This window comes from Acinonyx jubatus, chromosome X, assembly GCF_027475565.1.
Source record: "Acinonyx jubatus isolate Ajub_Pintada_27869175 chromosome X, VMU_Ajub_asm_v1.0, whole genome shotgun sequence".
In the NCBI taxonomy this organism is placed as follows: domain Eukaryota; kingdom Metazoa; phylum Chordata; class Mammalia; order Carnivora; family Felidae; genus Acinonyx; species Acinonyx jubatus.
Genome location: NC_069389.1, coordinates 91,929,668 through 91,945,754, shown reverse-complemented (window position 1 = coordinate 91,945,754; position 16,087 = coordinate 91,929,668). Strand labels below are relative to the sequence as shown.

The 16,087-nt window shown below is 42.6% G+C and overlaps 1 protein-coding gene across 3 annotated transcripts in view; it reads right to left on the bottom strand.

Annotated features, from left to right (window-relative positions):
* The window catches only part of PLS3 (plastin 3), a 91,508-nt gene extending 81,248 nt beyond the window's left edge, over positions 1–10,260 (bottom strand). Inside the window, exon 1 of one of the 3 annotated variants that reach the window (XM_027054960.2) lies at positions 10,107–10,260. The gene's annotated coding sequence lies outside the window, so the exon portion shown is untranslated. Of the gene's footprint in view, positions 1–9,453; positions 9,838–10,106 lie in introns of those variants that run through there. The other 2 variants (XM_053201587.1, XM_053201586.1) reach the window with 2 other exon arrangements.
* Positions 10,261–16,087: the final 5,827 nt, after the last annotated feature.

The window sequence follows — 16,087 nt, the reverse complement described above, 5'->3', positions numbered from 1 at the left end:
TAAAGGCCACACGTCTGTCGTCTTGGAAAGAAGTTGATTTCGTTTATAACCCTCTGCCTTCCCCAGCACTTGAATTTTTTTACTAGTTTATTTTCTCTTTTCTCGTATTTTTACCAAGGTAAACTTTTTAACATTCGCGTGTCTATTTATCCTACGGTAGTAACACTGAAGATTTTGAAGCTTTTTTTCCCCTCTTCCCCCGGTCAATCATCAACATTACCCATTATTACCTTTTCTCCTGATCTAATTATATTTGTTAGTAGTAATAAGTTCATAATGGTCTCTCTAATGTATGAATAGAGTCGTGTTTCCAATGGTCCTTTGAGGGCAAACTCTTTAAACCGTTGGATGGCATAGCTTCACAAAAGGATACACTAAATGGTAAACAGTTTTCCTAGCTTAAGTCAAGAAGCTTCTTCAACCTACATCATTGTTAAAAATCTTCCCTATGTACAATAAAAAGCAATGGGAAGCAATATTTTCACAATGCCATTAAGTAAAGCAGAAAAAATAAACTCCCTGCTTTATCCTGAATGGTGATACGTAAGGAAAAACAGTTTGAATTTGAGGAAAATGACCAGGTAGATATATAGACACCTGCCAAGATCACCTAAGGCAACATTCATTGACCTGTAAAAGGGAAATATTTATGGAGCACCTACTATCCGCTAGTTTCTTTATAAATGTTCTCATTCGATTTTTATGGACAACACTGAAAACAAGTCGTATTAGCCCCATTTTGTAAATGGTGAAACTAGAACTTCCCCAGTGTCACAGCGATATAAATTAGCAGAGCCCTTGGAACTCACATTTCAAGCTTAAACACTGAGCTGTCAGGTCAGACCCATCTTCCACGTTACTTCTGGGTCATCGTGCTATGTCCAGACAGGCATGGCACTTAGTGAGACTGCGGAACTGGGAGCCAGAGAGAAACATCAGGGGAGAGTCTGTGTAACAGCACGGGATACATTTAGAGAGGGACATGCAGTGTATGTACTATGAGCCATTCAAATATGCAAAATATTTGGGTTTTTTCCCATTTTTTAATGTTTATTTATTTTTGAGAGAAAGAGAACACGTGGGGTAGGGGCAGAGAGAGAAACAGAGGATCCCAAGCGCAGAGAGCCCAATGCGGGGCTCAAACTCAGGAGCCATGAGATCATGAGCTGAGCTGAAGTCAGATACTTAACCGACTGAGCCACCCAGGCGCCCCCCACTCCACCGCCTTCAAAACTTTTTTTTTTTTTAGTATTTATTTATTTTTTAATTTTATTTTACTTACAAAAATTTTTTAATGTTTTATTTCTTTTTGAGAGAGAGACAGAGAGAGACAAACAGTGAGCGGGGGAGAGGCAGAGAGAGAGGGAGACGCAGAATCCGAAGCAGGCTCCAGGCTCCGAGCCGTCAGCACAGAGCTGGACGCGGGGCTCAAACTCACGAACTGTGAGATCATGACCTGAGCTGAAGTCGGACGCTTAACCACCTGAGCCACCCAGGCGCCCCAATGTTTGTTTATTTTTGAGAGAGCAAATATACAAAATATTTGTTAAATCTGGTGTAATTTGGGGAGTCACCGCACACTGAAACTAGGCACAAATCAAGTGGCAGCATCAGAATTCCTACCACGGTTGGAGCTCTGCTTATGAATGAAATAGAAAACTTTGAATTTGTTGAGTGACATCATGGTAATTTAAGGGACCAACAGCCTGAGACAAAAAAAAAAAAAAAAAAAAAGCCTATCGACAAACACAGTCATGTTACCAACTCCAAGATTAAAAGTTCCTTTAGGCTATGGAAGGTACATGGTCACAAATAAGCTCTGTATACTTGAACTGAGTTTTAGAACAACCTGAAATCTAAAGGCAACTTAAAAATAAACCTGTCTCCCCTCCCCCATTAACAGTTCCGTTTTAAAAAATAGAACTTCCTATGATTGTATATACCCCACATGATTCTCCTTCATCCTGCTTCGCACCTGTGAAGTAGATCAGAGGAAACCAAAATATTTCCGAGACATATACTTTACCTAAACCAGCTTCAGTTTAGAGTCAAATACCATATACTATATAAAGAACAGCCTTTTTTGTTTTTGTTTTTGGAATACACTGTTTGCAATCAAAGCTCTTTTTTGCTTAAGCCAATGTTTAAATTTCAGAGATTGTCAAAGGACTTCATCTTTAAAAACAAAAATCTTTGCCATTTCTCTTCTAAACATTTATCTCAAAGAAACAATCTGAGTTGCAAAAATGGTTTTGGCCCAAGGATGTTCACTGAAGCACTATCTATAAGAAATGGAAGCAACATAAACTTGCAGCAACCTGGAATTAGTGAAAAGAAATGATGAGATGCTCATTATGTGGAAGATCACAGTGATTTAAAAATTTTTCAAAAATATTCGATTACGTGAAAACATGTTCATAACGCAGTGAGTGGAAAGAATGGAATACAAACTGTAAACACAGTATGATCCCAATTTGTAAAATATCTAACTTTCTCGGTGAGGGATGGGCTAGCTGGGTGATGGGTACTGAGGGCACTTGTGATGAGCACCGGGTGTTGCATGTACGTGATGAATCACCGAATCCTACTCCTGAAACCAACGTTGCACTGTATGTTAACTAACTAGAATTTAAATTAAAAAATTAAAAAGAAAAAAAGTACCTAACTTTCCTTCTACACTGGAAAAAGATAAAAAATATGAACAGGTGGTTCGATTATGAGTAATTTTCATTTTCTTTTTTATAAATCCTTTTATAGTTTCTTCTAACATTTTTACAGTGACTTTGTATTTTTTAACCCAAAGTGATTAAACAAATTTAAGTATGCACTACTTAAGATACTTTTTCAGTAAGTTAAATCATACATGTGGATTATTATAGCATTTCCTATCATTTGCAGTTCTAGAAAACACTTTGCAGTCTATAATAGTAATTCTCTCTCACCTGAAATACAAGCCCCAAAATGCCAAAAAGAATAAAAAGAAATGACAAAAATGGGAATACACAAGCTAGTTATGAAATACAGAAAAAAAATGCTGAAAAATTACACTAGTCTGTGAAAGATAGTGTCAATTACAGATTCAGTGCCAATTACAGAATGTTAATCTGCATGCAATACTATGTAATCAGCATATAATGAAGAATGCAATAATAAATATTCAAAGCTATTACACTGACTTTACAAATTTATTTCATAGAAGATAAAAACTTTATATATGCTATATGTAAATTATATCTATAATGTATATATAATCTATATATATAATGTGTGTATGTATATATATATATATATATACACATATATACACAGCTTAAAAGAATCAGAGTTGGATTTTCAATAAATGGGTTACAAGGTTACAAAAAATAATTTGCTATTGAATCTTAAAAAAACTTTTTAACGTTTATTTATTTTTGAGAGAGAGACAGAGTGTGAGCAGGGGAGGGGTACATGGAGAGGGAGACACAGAATCCGAAACAGGTTCCAGGCTCTGAGCTGTCAGCACAGAGGCCCCCGAGGGGCTCGAACCCACAAACAATGAGATCACGACCTGAGCTGAAGTCCGACGCTTAACCGACTGAGCCACCCAGGCACCCCACTATTCAGTCTTTTAAAGCAGAGATAGTAGAAATAAGAGATGAGATTTTATAAAAGACATTGACTTCTATTAGCAAAAAGAGCCCACTCTTCAGAAGTAGTCACATGGTGCCAGGTTATTTCAAAAGTCCTTTAACTCCTGGCCTTTTGCTTATTTCATTTTAATTAAGTACTATCACTTTACAAATGATATTTTGACAAATGCTATCGAATACCGTATGATTCCACTCGTGTGCAATGTAAGAAACAAAACAAATGAACAAAGAAAAAAAAAGAAAAAAGTCTCTTAAATGTAGAGACTGGTGGTTGCTAGAGGGGTGGTAGATGGGGGATGGGTGAAATAGGCAAAAGGGATTAAGAGTTCATTTCTGGTGCTGAGCACTGAGAAATGTACAGAACTGTTGAATCGCTATTATCGTACAGCCGAAGCTAATATAAACACTGTATTTTGCTTATACTGGCATTTAATAGATAAAAACATAATTTTAACCAACCAAATAAAAATGCATGATAATGCAAGGAATGACAATGGTTAATGCACCAGCATATAATTGGCAAGGTGACAATAAACACTGAAAATTAATTCTGTGTTAACCGTTTTAAGGGTGGGAGGTAAAAAGGACACCTCAGAAGCCAGCTATCCAACTTGCTTTTCAAACACAGATCTACCTAACTTCTCATCTTTTCAGTGTTAATGATGGCACTCCACTTAAATATACAGATTATCTCCTCCATTAGGAGCTTTTCCAAACCTGCACGCCTTTAAAGGGTACTTGCTTAGGGAGAAGCACTTGGCTTTCTCTGTGGGCAGTTTTACACAAGACCTCCCATTGTGGGCAGTCACAAAACTAAGAATGAAGTAGGATAAGCCAAAGGATTCTGTAATGATTACCAACAAACACTAAAATACTGCTCAGTAGTTACTTGAGAAGGAGGGGGGGAAAAACCCCATCACATTAATGGCTTTACCAGGCTGCCTGGCATAATATTTGAGAGGAAAAAGAAAAAAACATATAAGAAAGTATTACATATAGGTTTTTATTCTCTTGTCATTAACCATTTCTCTTATTTTTCATTTTATTAGGTCTGCCTTTATTTCTCCTTTGCTTGTAAAACTGGAGGGCTGGAGAATATTTACAGACAAGTTAAAATGGGGCGAGACCTCAGTGATGAGATTTCTACCATTTCCGTAAAACTTTGTTGATGTTTTAGCGTTTCAGTGATATACTGTTCCAGTACTTTGATTTTATATAGCACCTGTCTGCTGAAGAACCAAGGCTCACTTATCCATATCTCACTTATCCTTTCAGCATGCCTGGGAAATACATAGATTGGAAACAGATGGCTTAATAAAGATCCAAACATGAACACCGAGAACTTGTGTGATTTACCTACACTGGCCTGTGTGTCCCAACCGTAGAGAGCGAAAAGCCGCTGCCTTCCATGCTCAGTGCCTTTTCCAATAAACGACACTACCTCCTTACCATCAAACACATTTCCAGACCTTTAAGAAAAACGAAGCTTTCCTGAAGCTACCGGTCTGCCAACAAGGTATTTAGCTTGGTTCCATACAGGTGCATTAAAAATTTTTAAATCAACTAATGTAACTGAAATAAGCCAGACTATAACTATCTGAAAAAAAAAAAAAATCCAAGCAAAACAAAAACCTGGAGTCATGCTCTCAGCTGTATAAATGAGAAAATGCAAAATGTATTCAATGTTAGTTAGCAACATAAGCTTAAGTGACTTTCTCAAGGTCAAAGTAGGAGTCAATAGCAGAGCCATGTCTAGAATCGAGTTCTTCTGAAGCTAAGTCCAACATACTTTTCCTCTAGTATTTTAATTTTCACTTAAAGGCATTGTTTTTTCCTCCCTAAAACATTTCATACTGACAGTTGCCTTTTGAGTGCTAAGATGAAGGTAAATTACATATTATTAAGCATATTGAATTTTTATGACCTTCTAAGACTGACATTTCAGGATTAGACAGTTTATATTTTTAAGCCATAACTATAACCAAAGCTGTATCATAACTAAAAACAGCTAGGGCTGACCATTCGTATCTAAAATAGCTTCCAACAGTGTAATGTATCCGAAAAGCTTTTGAAACCTCCAACACAGTGAAGGTACATTATAGGGTATATCATTCTCTAGAATAATCACACAGACTCAAAACATGATCTGGCTGTTTTCTTCTAAACTGTGTTTTATTAGTTTCACAGATCAAATTTTTCCCGCTCTGGATTACTCTTAACCAAAAGAAAACTTATTATATGAGCAAACATGAAATGATTCTAAAACCAGATACCCAAGTTGTCATGTACTGATAGATGCTCATTTTCAATTTTATACCAGCATCTTTTGGAATCTGTCCTAAACAGCAAAAAAGAGTTTAGCAGTCATGTTTCACCTAGATTGGACTACATGAAATACAGTAAGAAATTCATGACTTTATCATATGTGGTAAGAATATCATGTCAGTAAATTTCTTGGAAAGGCAAGTGGAAGTAATGCCTAAAACAGAATATGGAATCATGGAAAGTGGTCTTTCTTCCTATTTCCCGATCAGTTTCACCAAAAAGAAATCACTTTCGTTCTCCAGCACCATGGCCAAGCTACCCCTTCTTTTCAGTAATACTCATGTGGTTTGCCAAGGAGCAAAATTTCATTTGGTTCAGATAGTGCTCTGGATACTGACGTTCTGCCAGTATAAACAGTTGGGTCTAATGTGCATGTAACCATTTGTAGAAGAGATGTAATCTCAACCAAAATATTACTTATCAATTATAATTAATCCTTCCACCCAAAATGCCGTAAGCCAAGACATTTTCAGCAATAGTATCTAAATGATGGTATCAGACTAGAGACCCTGGACTTCAGTGTGGAGTGTCTGTACTAAGTCAAGGCAAAGCATAATTTGGCTCCCTACCCCAAATAAAGAAAGAGGTTGATAACTTGCTAGATCTAACAGAGATTCAGAATTAGACTCACAACCCCCTGATGGTAAAACCTGAGTTCACTAAACGATACCCCCCAAATGAAGTCAGTAACAAAGTCAGTGGTTTTAAATGAGTGCACGTCTGAAGACAAATGAAATGCTGTGTAGGCTGAGAGCCTAGAGATGATCCCGTTTTGACATGAGTTAATAATATTTTTTATGAGTTTTTTTACGTTCATTTATTTATTTTGAGAGACTGTGTGCGCACCGCCCCCAACCCAGCTGTCAGCAGGTGGATCCCACCGCGAGATCATGACCGGAGCTGAAATCAAGGGTCGAACACTTAACTGACTGAGCCCCCCAGGAGCCTTGGGTTTAATAATATTTTGAAAAGGGCTCATCTCCCTTCCACTTCAACCTCATTGGATAGTTGTACTCTCTTTTTGAGGTTAAATATTTATTAGGAGTTCAATCTAAAATGTTATCACCTCACCTCCACTAGGGGGTTCTATCAACCAGCATAGTTAACTCCAATAGCCCAGGTGTAGCTTAAATCCACTTTGAGCTAATCTGTGCCACAAGGCTAGCCTTGGGGTCAGAACTACATGCTTTAGAGGAGTTCTTGTTTTTAGGCTCAGGAACCCAAGCACAGCACCAAAAAAAAGAGTGCTCAAGTCGCTCTGAGGTTGCTGCAGTGGACGAAGGGTTATTTTGGCTCATGCATACAAAGCCAAAATGTCTTAACTGTTCCCAGTTTCATTTATAGCTGCCCTAGTTTCAAGGCTGAATATGTATCAACTGGATCCATTTTTGTAAATAAGGAAAGCTTTTAAACTCCTGACCTCAGAGATTCCTCTGCCCACTGCCCGCTTTTATTTTTTTTTTTCCTCTGTCCATTTCAGTACTCTGGGGGTATATTCTCTATTAGCCCTGCCACGTTTTTCCAACAGCAACCCTAACTTGGGCCACCTGGGCAGGTAATGGTCATTATGGGATCGTTTCAGGGTCCTCTCATTACTGCATCAAGAATCTGACGGCTAAAGATACTGAGTGGCTCAGTTGGTTGAGCCTCCCACTTTTTTTTTTTAATGTTTTATTTTTGAGAGAGCACAAGCGGGGGAGGGGCAGAAAAAGGGGGACAGAGGATCAGAAGCGGGCTCTTGGCTGACCGCAGCGAGCTGACGAGGAGGTCCCTCCCACTCACCAACCCGGAGATCATGACCTGAGCCAAAGTCTGAAGCTCAACCAACTGAGCCACCCGGGTGCCCCAAGCCTCCCACTCTTGATTTTGGCTCAGGTCATGATCTCCTGGTGGTGACACTGAGCCTCAGCCTTGGGCTCCGGTCTGACCGTGCAGAGCCTGCTTGGGATTTTCTCCCTCTCTCTCTGCCCCTCCCTGCTTGTAGGAGCCTGCGCCCTGTCTCTCAAAATAAATAAATAATCATTTAAAAAAAGAGACACTTTTTTAAAAAACAGATTCTGACAGGCAAAGTCGCAACCAGCTCAACTTATCAAATTTAGAATCCACAGTTTTTGTGCCTGATTTCTGATCCAATTAATTCCAAACCACAAATAACCGGTGGTTAATTTTAGTCAAGAAATGATCCATCACCTTCAAGTAGATGCCTAATAAAGAGAACAGTTCAATTAGAATATAGGCCAGAACCAGGAATATGGGTAAATCCTAATTTTTTTTAACACCATCTTACAGAATACAGCTTCAAAAGTATCATTTAGGCATGAGGTGGGTGTAAATTAGAAGGACGATTTTCCTAGAAAATAATCAGTAAGATATGCTTTGAATTCAGGAAAGCCTTAAGTAGATTGAAAGGCCCCTGGGGAGGTATACGTCCCAGCACAAACACAGTTCAAGCCCTTATTTCAAAAACAGCTCCTGTCTTTATTTTGGGTAAAATCTGAGCACCAAATTCCCTTTCTGTTCCCCTCATCCAAAGCCAAGCAGAATTCCCTGGAGTACGGGCTAGCTCACACTCCCCCTCTGCTTTTTTGTCGCGGTTGTTTTTGGAAAATGGGCTTCAGCCATTACATTCCAGTTTTAAAGGCAAAAGAAGTCATGTGACCATTACCCTAGGGGCATCAGAGATTTGCAGCACGTGATGCCAATCAGCAAGTGTGGGACATCGGTCGCTTCGGTGGAATTCACTGTAAATTGCATCTCCAGGATCACGTTGAGGCTCCCAAACACAGTGTGACATCGGTAAAGTCGAGTTTAAGTGCTTACCTCTCAGGAGTCTGTCATTTCGCTTTACGTTTTCTACCTACAGTGCGGCCAGCCAGGCTCTGTGCCCCCACTCCACCCCCTCCCTCGAAACAGGCCAGGCACCCCCAGCATCCCGTCGGGGTGATCCTATACGGTGAGGCTCTCCAACGCAGTTAGTTCTAAGCCCAACCTGCACCACTAGGGATGGTGTGCAGAACTGGTGAGGAGCAAGAGGCAGCGCGTCGGGCAAGTGTCAGAAAGCATTAACCTCATTCCACCTCCCAGCCTGGGATCGTCTCCGGTGCTGGAGCCGGGCCGTCGGAGCCGCCAGCACGCTAGAGCGGTAGCAGCGGCGGCGGCAACTTTGGGACTGGCAAGAAGCCAGGGAGGGGGTGGTCAGCGTCCCCCCGCCTCTTATTAGAGCGCTTAAGTACCGCGGGTGGAAAAAAGTAAACAGCGGCAAGTGCAGCTGTGGGGGGGGGGGCACATCACGCCCTCCCACTGCCCCCGCCGCTCAGCCTCTCAGGGAGCCCCGGGAGGTCCCGGGCTGCCGCTGCCCCGACCGCGCGCTCGGGGCTACAGAGCCCGAGGAGCCGAGCAGGGAGCAGCCCGAGGGCGCGGAGTCGGGGGAGACGAGAGCCGAAAGTTCTGCCCTACTGGCCCGGAGATGTTGTGCTACTGAAAGGAAAAAAGTGCTTACTCATAGGGAGATGCGGTGCGATCGCGGCGCTCTCGCGAATGGCCAGGGAAACGAGCGGGAGGCCGGCAGTCGGAGCCCCGCTAATTTCCCTGGGCCAAGGCAGCCGCTCAGCGCCCCGGAACTGGCGTGAGCCCGCGAGGTCAGCCGAGGCGGGCGGGCCGGGGCTGGAGGCGTCGCAGGCGGCCGGCTCCGGGATTTCCTGAGTCCGGGGCGGGAGGGGGCGGGGGGCGGGGGATGGCAGTAGCCGGGGAAGGACGACGGAGGGAAGTTAGGCGCTCGGTTTCCACTTCGGGGCGGCCGCCACGGAAGGGGAGAAGGGCAAGGGTTGGCGTCCAGGACTGCAGCCGCAGGTAGGCAACAAGTTAAGAGCAACTAGCGAGAAAGCACCATCCCTGCGGTTAAGAGCAGAAAACGTGTTTGCGGCGGGTGGTCGTGGGGCCCGCTGTCACTCCCACCCATCGCGGTTGCCAACGATCGCTTTGGCGCCCGAGGGCTGGGACTGGAATTTTTGCAGCCCCCTCTCCGCCCCGCGTCCCCGCGCGCGGGGCACGTTCCGGCAGAGGTTCCCGGAGATGCTCTCCCCGGGACCCACGCCTGCCCACGCCCCGGGTACTCGCTCCCGTCGTGCCCTCCGGTGCCCACAAAGCACTTACATAAAGTCGCAGAGTCCCGGATCTGGCCCGACAGCCTCCGACCGACGCGCCCGGACAACTTCTGCCTCTCGGAATCTTTGCTGCAGTGGTTCTAAAGCCAGCGCTCCCTCCGCCCCTCGGCCGCCGCCATTGGCTCGGGTGGTGCTAGCCCTCGGCCTGGGAACCTGGAAGGGGATTGGGCCACGAGCCTGTCACATCAACTGGGTGGGGAACTGGGAGAAGAGTCGCCTGGGTGGACACCCGGTGGGATGGGGACTCTAACTCTGCGGCGGGGAGCGGAGACCGGTCCCTCGCGCCGGCTTCTCCCCCTCCCCGGCTAAAAAGAGATTAGAAGTCCACAGTGCCTGGCTCAGCGTAATGTGCAAAAAGGAAAAGAAAAAAAGGGGGGGGGGGGAAACAATGTAAAGATGTGAATGTTGGGAATGGGAATTTGAAAGTCACTAAGCCCCTACTTAAGTCTGAGGGTACAGTTTTTTCCCCTGAATGGTGAAGAGAGCCTGGGCGCGGAAAGGGACATTTCTAGTAGTTTCGACTGTTCGGATCAGCCCAGGTGCGAAACAACGCAGAGGGGAAACCTCAGCAATCTTCCCTTTAACCTTCGGAGGTCCAAGGGGCAGAATATGGACGGGACCGGCTCTCGGGTATTTGGTTTCGTGCCAAGTACATCGTTGACCCCAGTCACCTTATGTGGCCGCTTTGTCCAAGCGGCAAGGGGTGAGAAGTCGAGGTGGGAAGGCATAGTGCAAGTAACCTCGTTCCGCTCGGTTGGCTGGAAATGGATGTCAACTCTCATCCGTCTCTTTCCACCAGAGAAAACTTGGGAGACGCGCTTCCCGGAATACCTTCTCTGTTACCCAGAGTACCCTTTCTTCTTCTTTGCCCAGCAGATTGCCTCCAGGTTACCACAGCTGGCTTCTTGCAAGAACAGACGCGGAGGTTTCCCCTCCGGATCTGCATTCCAATCCTTTGGCTCGCTGCAGGTCCAAAATCAGCTCCGAGGGCCAGAGTTGGAGGGATTCTCCAGGGTCAGGTCAAGGGATTGGCTTGTGGGACAGCTGCGGAGGAGAAAGTCTAAGCCCTTTCCCGTTCCAGTCGAAACCATTTTGTTCCGGAAATGTGTGCTTGGAATTTTTTTTTTTTTTTTTTTTTGCGAATTTAAAATGGGTTCAATTGCATCCCATTTTACACGCATTTTAGGAAAAATGCTAAATTAAGAGTGGCCTCAAAAATTGAATGCTCCTGTAAAGAAGCCCCCGCTTGATCTGCTGTTATGAATTTGCTTAGAGAAATTAACCCGTAGTGAGTGCCCGGACTTCTTAAATGGGAAGACGTATGGGGGTCCATAGACTGCCTAAAAGCTACATAACCACAGAAGGACTTGACACAGAGAGGCGGGAGGAGGGAACCTGGAAGGGGATTAATGATTAACCAACTAGAAGGACTTATGAAAGGCACGGGAAGGTGAAAAAGAAACGAGAGGGCAATCATGCCTTCAGAAACATTGAGCTTCTGTTATGAGAGATTTCTTACTGGGTCAGGTTTGGGTCAGCACGAAAATACTGGTTTCAGCATGTTGCTGTTACATTGACCATGCCACACACATTTACAACAGGCTCCAGAACGAGAATCCTGGCTTCCAATAATTGGCCCAAGGTTTGGTATGGTTTCTATAATTCTTTGCACAAAATCTCTAGACACACTGAATATGGTACTTCAGTCGTCCACCTTGCGTCAGTCACCACAGAAAAGCTTCCACCTGCTTTTATTTATTTATTTTTAATGTTTATTTATTTTCGAGAGAGAGAGAGAGAGAGAGAGAGAGGACAGAGTGTGAGTGGGGGAGGGGCAGAGAGAGAGGGAGACACAGAATCCGAAGCAGGCTCCAGGCTCTGAGCTTGTCAGCGCAGAGCCCGTCGCGGGGCTTGAACTCACGAACTGTGAGATCATGACCTGAGCTGAAGTTGGCCGCTTAACCGACTGAGCCACCCAGGTGTCCCTCCCCCTCCCCCCACGTGCTTTTAGACTTAAACGTACAGACTTAGCCATAGCTTGAGGGGACTCTGCAAGCTAAGTTTTCCAGTATGGATATATTTGTCTCAATTACTTCACTTAATTTTCTACTTCCGTTTACTTCTCAAGTTTTAGAATTTGGAGTAAGGGAAAATATTAAGAACCCTATGCATATGCTATTTTTGCTTTCCTGTTTCTTAATCAGAAAAGCTTACATCGGAAACTTTAATAAAGGTCTTTGTTCACCACTAATTAACACTGAGGTTGTCAGAATTCAGCAAGAGTTTGTTGCCAAGAAATGTCACTTTATTTTTAAAATTTTTAATGTTTATTTATTTTTGAGAGAGAGAGAGAGAGAGCAATCAGGGGAGGGGCAGAGAGACAGGGAGCCTGCTGAAGCAGGCTAGGCTCCAGGCTCTAAGCTGTCAGCACAGAGCACCCCCCTCCCTGCCTGGGGCTTGAACCAAACTACGTGAGATCATGACCTGAGTGAAGGAAGTCGGAAGCCCAACCGACTGAGCCACCCAGGCACCCCTGAGAAATGTCACTTTAATAGAAGTGTAGTGGTCTATAGTTTCAAAGCCTCAAGGTTGCCCACGCAGTGGCACTAGTCAGGGTCTCAGAAGTCTCCCCCAGAAAAAAGATGCCTTAAACACAGAAGCACCTATTTGGATGCTAATTAAGATCCCTAACTCAATAGTATAATCCGAGTAGAAGTGCATTTTAATCAATATTATTAAAATAGGCATTTCGATGTAACTAAGCTACCTTTGTGTTGCCCCAAATTTAAAAGTCTCTTCAAAGCCAAGCGTTTTCCCTAAGAAAGGAGCTTCAGATTCAAAGCTTTACTCAAACTGCACTTCGTTTTGATTGAACTCTGATGGGATCATTCACAAACTAACCCCAAATCGGTCATTTTCCTATGTAGAAAAGGCTTGCACAGGAGGCCTCCAGTGTGCCTCGTAGATGCTTATAGTCAAGATAGAGGCAATAATTCATCTTTTTTAAAATGTCTATTTTGAGAGGGAGAAAGAGAGAGAGAGCAGGAGGCCGGGAGTGGCAGAGAGAGTGAGAGACAGACTCCTAGCTGTCAGCACAGAGCCAGCTGCACGGGCTGATCCCACAAACCGTTAGATCGTGACCTGAGCCTAAATCAAAGTCAGACACTTAACTGACTGGAGACTCTAATTCAGCCTACAGCACCTTGCATGTTGCAGTTCAGTAAATGATTGTTGAACTAATGGTTATTTTATCGTTCTATTCTTGTAAAAATGAAAACAAAACAAAAAGTCTATTACGTATATAGATTTCTCACAGACCCTGTGAATCAACAGCCTGAAAGTTTTCACTCTTTTGCTTCCATCTCCAATTTTCAATCCCACGGACCTTTGTAATAAACAGCTTAAAATCAATATCACACAATCTTGAAAACCACTTCTTCTTCCTGTGTTTGTTTGATGTCATAGAAGGCTTGGGTCTCACCCTTAGGTTTTCCCTCTGTCCAACATACCTTTCTTTCTTCCTCTCCATAAGCATATCCTCCTTTTCTTTGCTGTGTTTTCTACAGAGCTCTCCCCAGTCCAGTGCACAATTTATTATGTGCACATATTCTGACTTTTTTCCTGAAAATTTCTTAGGGTAAGTTATGTTTCCCATTTACTCATTTTTTTAAAACCTCTTTTCTATAGTCTGTTAAAAGGTGATTTTGCAGGGCACCTGGATGGCTCAGTCGGTTAATCGTCTGACTCTTGATTTCGGCTCAGGTAATGATCTTGTGAGGTTGAGCCCCAAGTCAGGCTCTGGGCTGACTGAGCAGAGCCTGCTTGGGATTCTCTCTCTCCCTCTCTCTCTGTCCCTCCCCCACTTGCACTCAAGCTCTCTCAAAATAAGTAAATAAATTTTAGGGGCACCTGGGTGGCTCAGTCGGTTAAGCATCTGACTTCAGCTCAGGTCATGATCTCTCAGTCAGTGAGTTTGAGCCCCGTGTCAGGCTCTGTCTGTCCCTCTTGTGCTCATGCTCTGTCTCTCAAAAATGAATAAATGTTAAAAAAATTTTTTAAATAAATAAAATTTTTTAAAAATGTGATTTTGCTACACAACCATTATATAATAGAAGAAATAAACAATCCTGATCAGTTCAATGCAAATAATTTCTTCTAATTCACCTAATTGTTTTCTTACTGTCTAAATGTGTAATTGTGTACCAATCTAATTTAAAATTTTTTAATGTTTATTTATTTTTGAGAAAGAGAGAGAGACAGAGCACTAGCGGGGGAGGGATGCAGAGAGAGGGAGACACAGAATCTGAAGCACGCTCCAGGCTCCCAGCTGTGAGCACAGAGCCAGACGTGGGGCTTGAACTCATGAGCACGGAGATCATGACCTGAGCCAAAGTTGGACGCTTAACCGACTGAGCCACCCAGGTGCCCCTGTACCAATCTGTTCTAATTAATTGCTTCTCAATTTATCAGTTCACTTCCAGGAACTAATATATTTTGCTTTCATCTTATGTTTTAATATGATAATTCTATTCCATATCATGATATGTTAGGTTCTTGGATTGATTCTTGATTCTACTTTTTATTCACCGTGTTATTTCTGGTTACAAATACAGCCTCTATGATAATGTCCATAGCAAATACTGACATGAAAAATTTTAAATTAAGTTTGATTTTAAAGATTTCTCTTATCCTCAAAATATTAGACATGGAGGTGATCTTAGTAGACCTGGAAATTTCTTAAAAATTTTTGACCTACAATATAATAATTGCAAGTTATTTCCATTGTTTACTAAGTGAAGGTTGTTTTCATGTTTCCAACTCAAAATGTATGCATGTATAACACATGAATGTTAATTCCATGTATAAACACTTTCGAATATTTTTCAAGTCTCAGTGATTACTATCAACCTGAATGTCTGATAAAAACCTGCCAATTTTAAGCACATTCTCATAAAGAAATTATTATGACGTGTCCAAGAGTATTTTCATATTTTCACTTGCTAAAAAGAAGAACAAAAGATCAAAAAACCTCAAGTAAAATGACTTTACTAGGTTTAGGACATATTTGATTAACATTAACCTTCTATTATGTAGATCCAATGAAGTTCGCTATCATCACTGGAAATGCTCAAAATTAAAATGTTACCCTCAGGTTTCCTGTCAAATATTAATGATAATATCCTTTTTTTTTAAAGTCTATTTATTTTGAGAGAGAGAGAGAGAGAGAGAGTCCAAGTGGGGGAGGGTCAGAGAGAGAGAGAGAGAGAGAGACAGAAACAGAAAGAATCTCAAGTAGGGCCCACACCGTCTGCTTGGATCCTGGCACGGGGCTCGAACCCACAAACCATGAGATCACGACCTGAGCTGAATCAAGAATCAGACGCTTAACCCAATGAACCACCCAGGCACCCCAATTGACAATATTCATTTAAGTGCCTATTATGTTCTTGGCATTGAATTAAATACTATAAGCAACATAGAAAAAAATACAGTCTTGATGCACATAGAATTAAAAGTCTAATGATAATTCAATGGCAAAACCAACATACAAGAAATACTGAGGAAACCAGATAGAATATATAAGGGGTGTTGTGTGTATTCTGTGAAGAATGGGAATGATTAAGCTGAAGCAGAGAAGGCATCTTTTGTGTCACTGGGAGCTTGCAAATTACAGGTCTTCCTTTTGTTTACAGCAATTTTGATAGTTGCTTTAGATATAGCCATGTTAGTGCCCCCCATGAGGTTTACATAACCAACTGACACATGTCACATTTTGATTTGGGAGGAAAAATGCCCATGCTTGTAAATTACAGGGCAAGGTAGGTGAGTGCACTAGCTCGCACACATATCTTGACTTCGCTGTTTTGTGCGTCTCGGTTATAAGAGCATCCTTTTCGATGAAATATTCAACCTAAACCTACGTCCGAATGTAATTTCAAACCCTGAGGGTTTCCTATAAGAAGGGTCTGT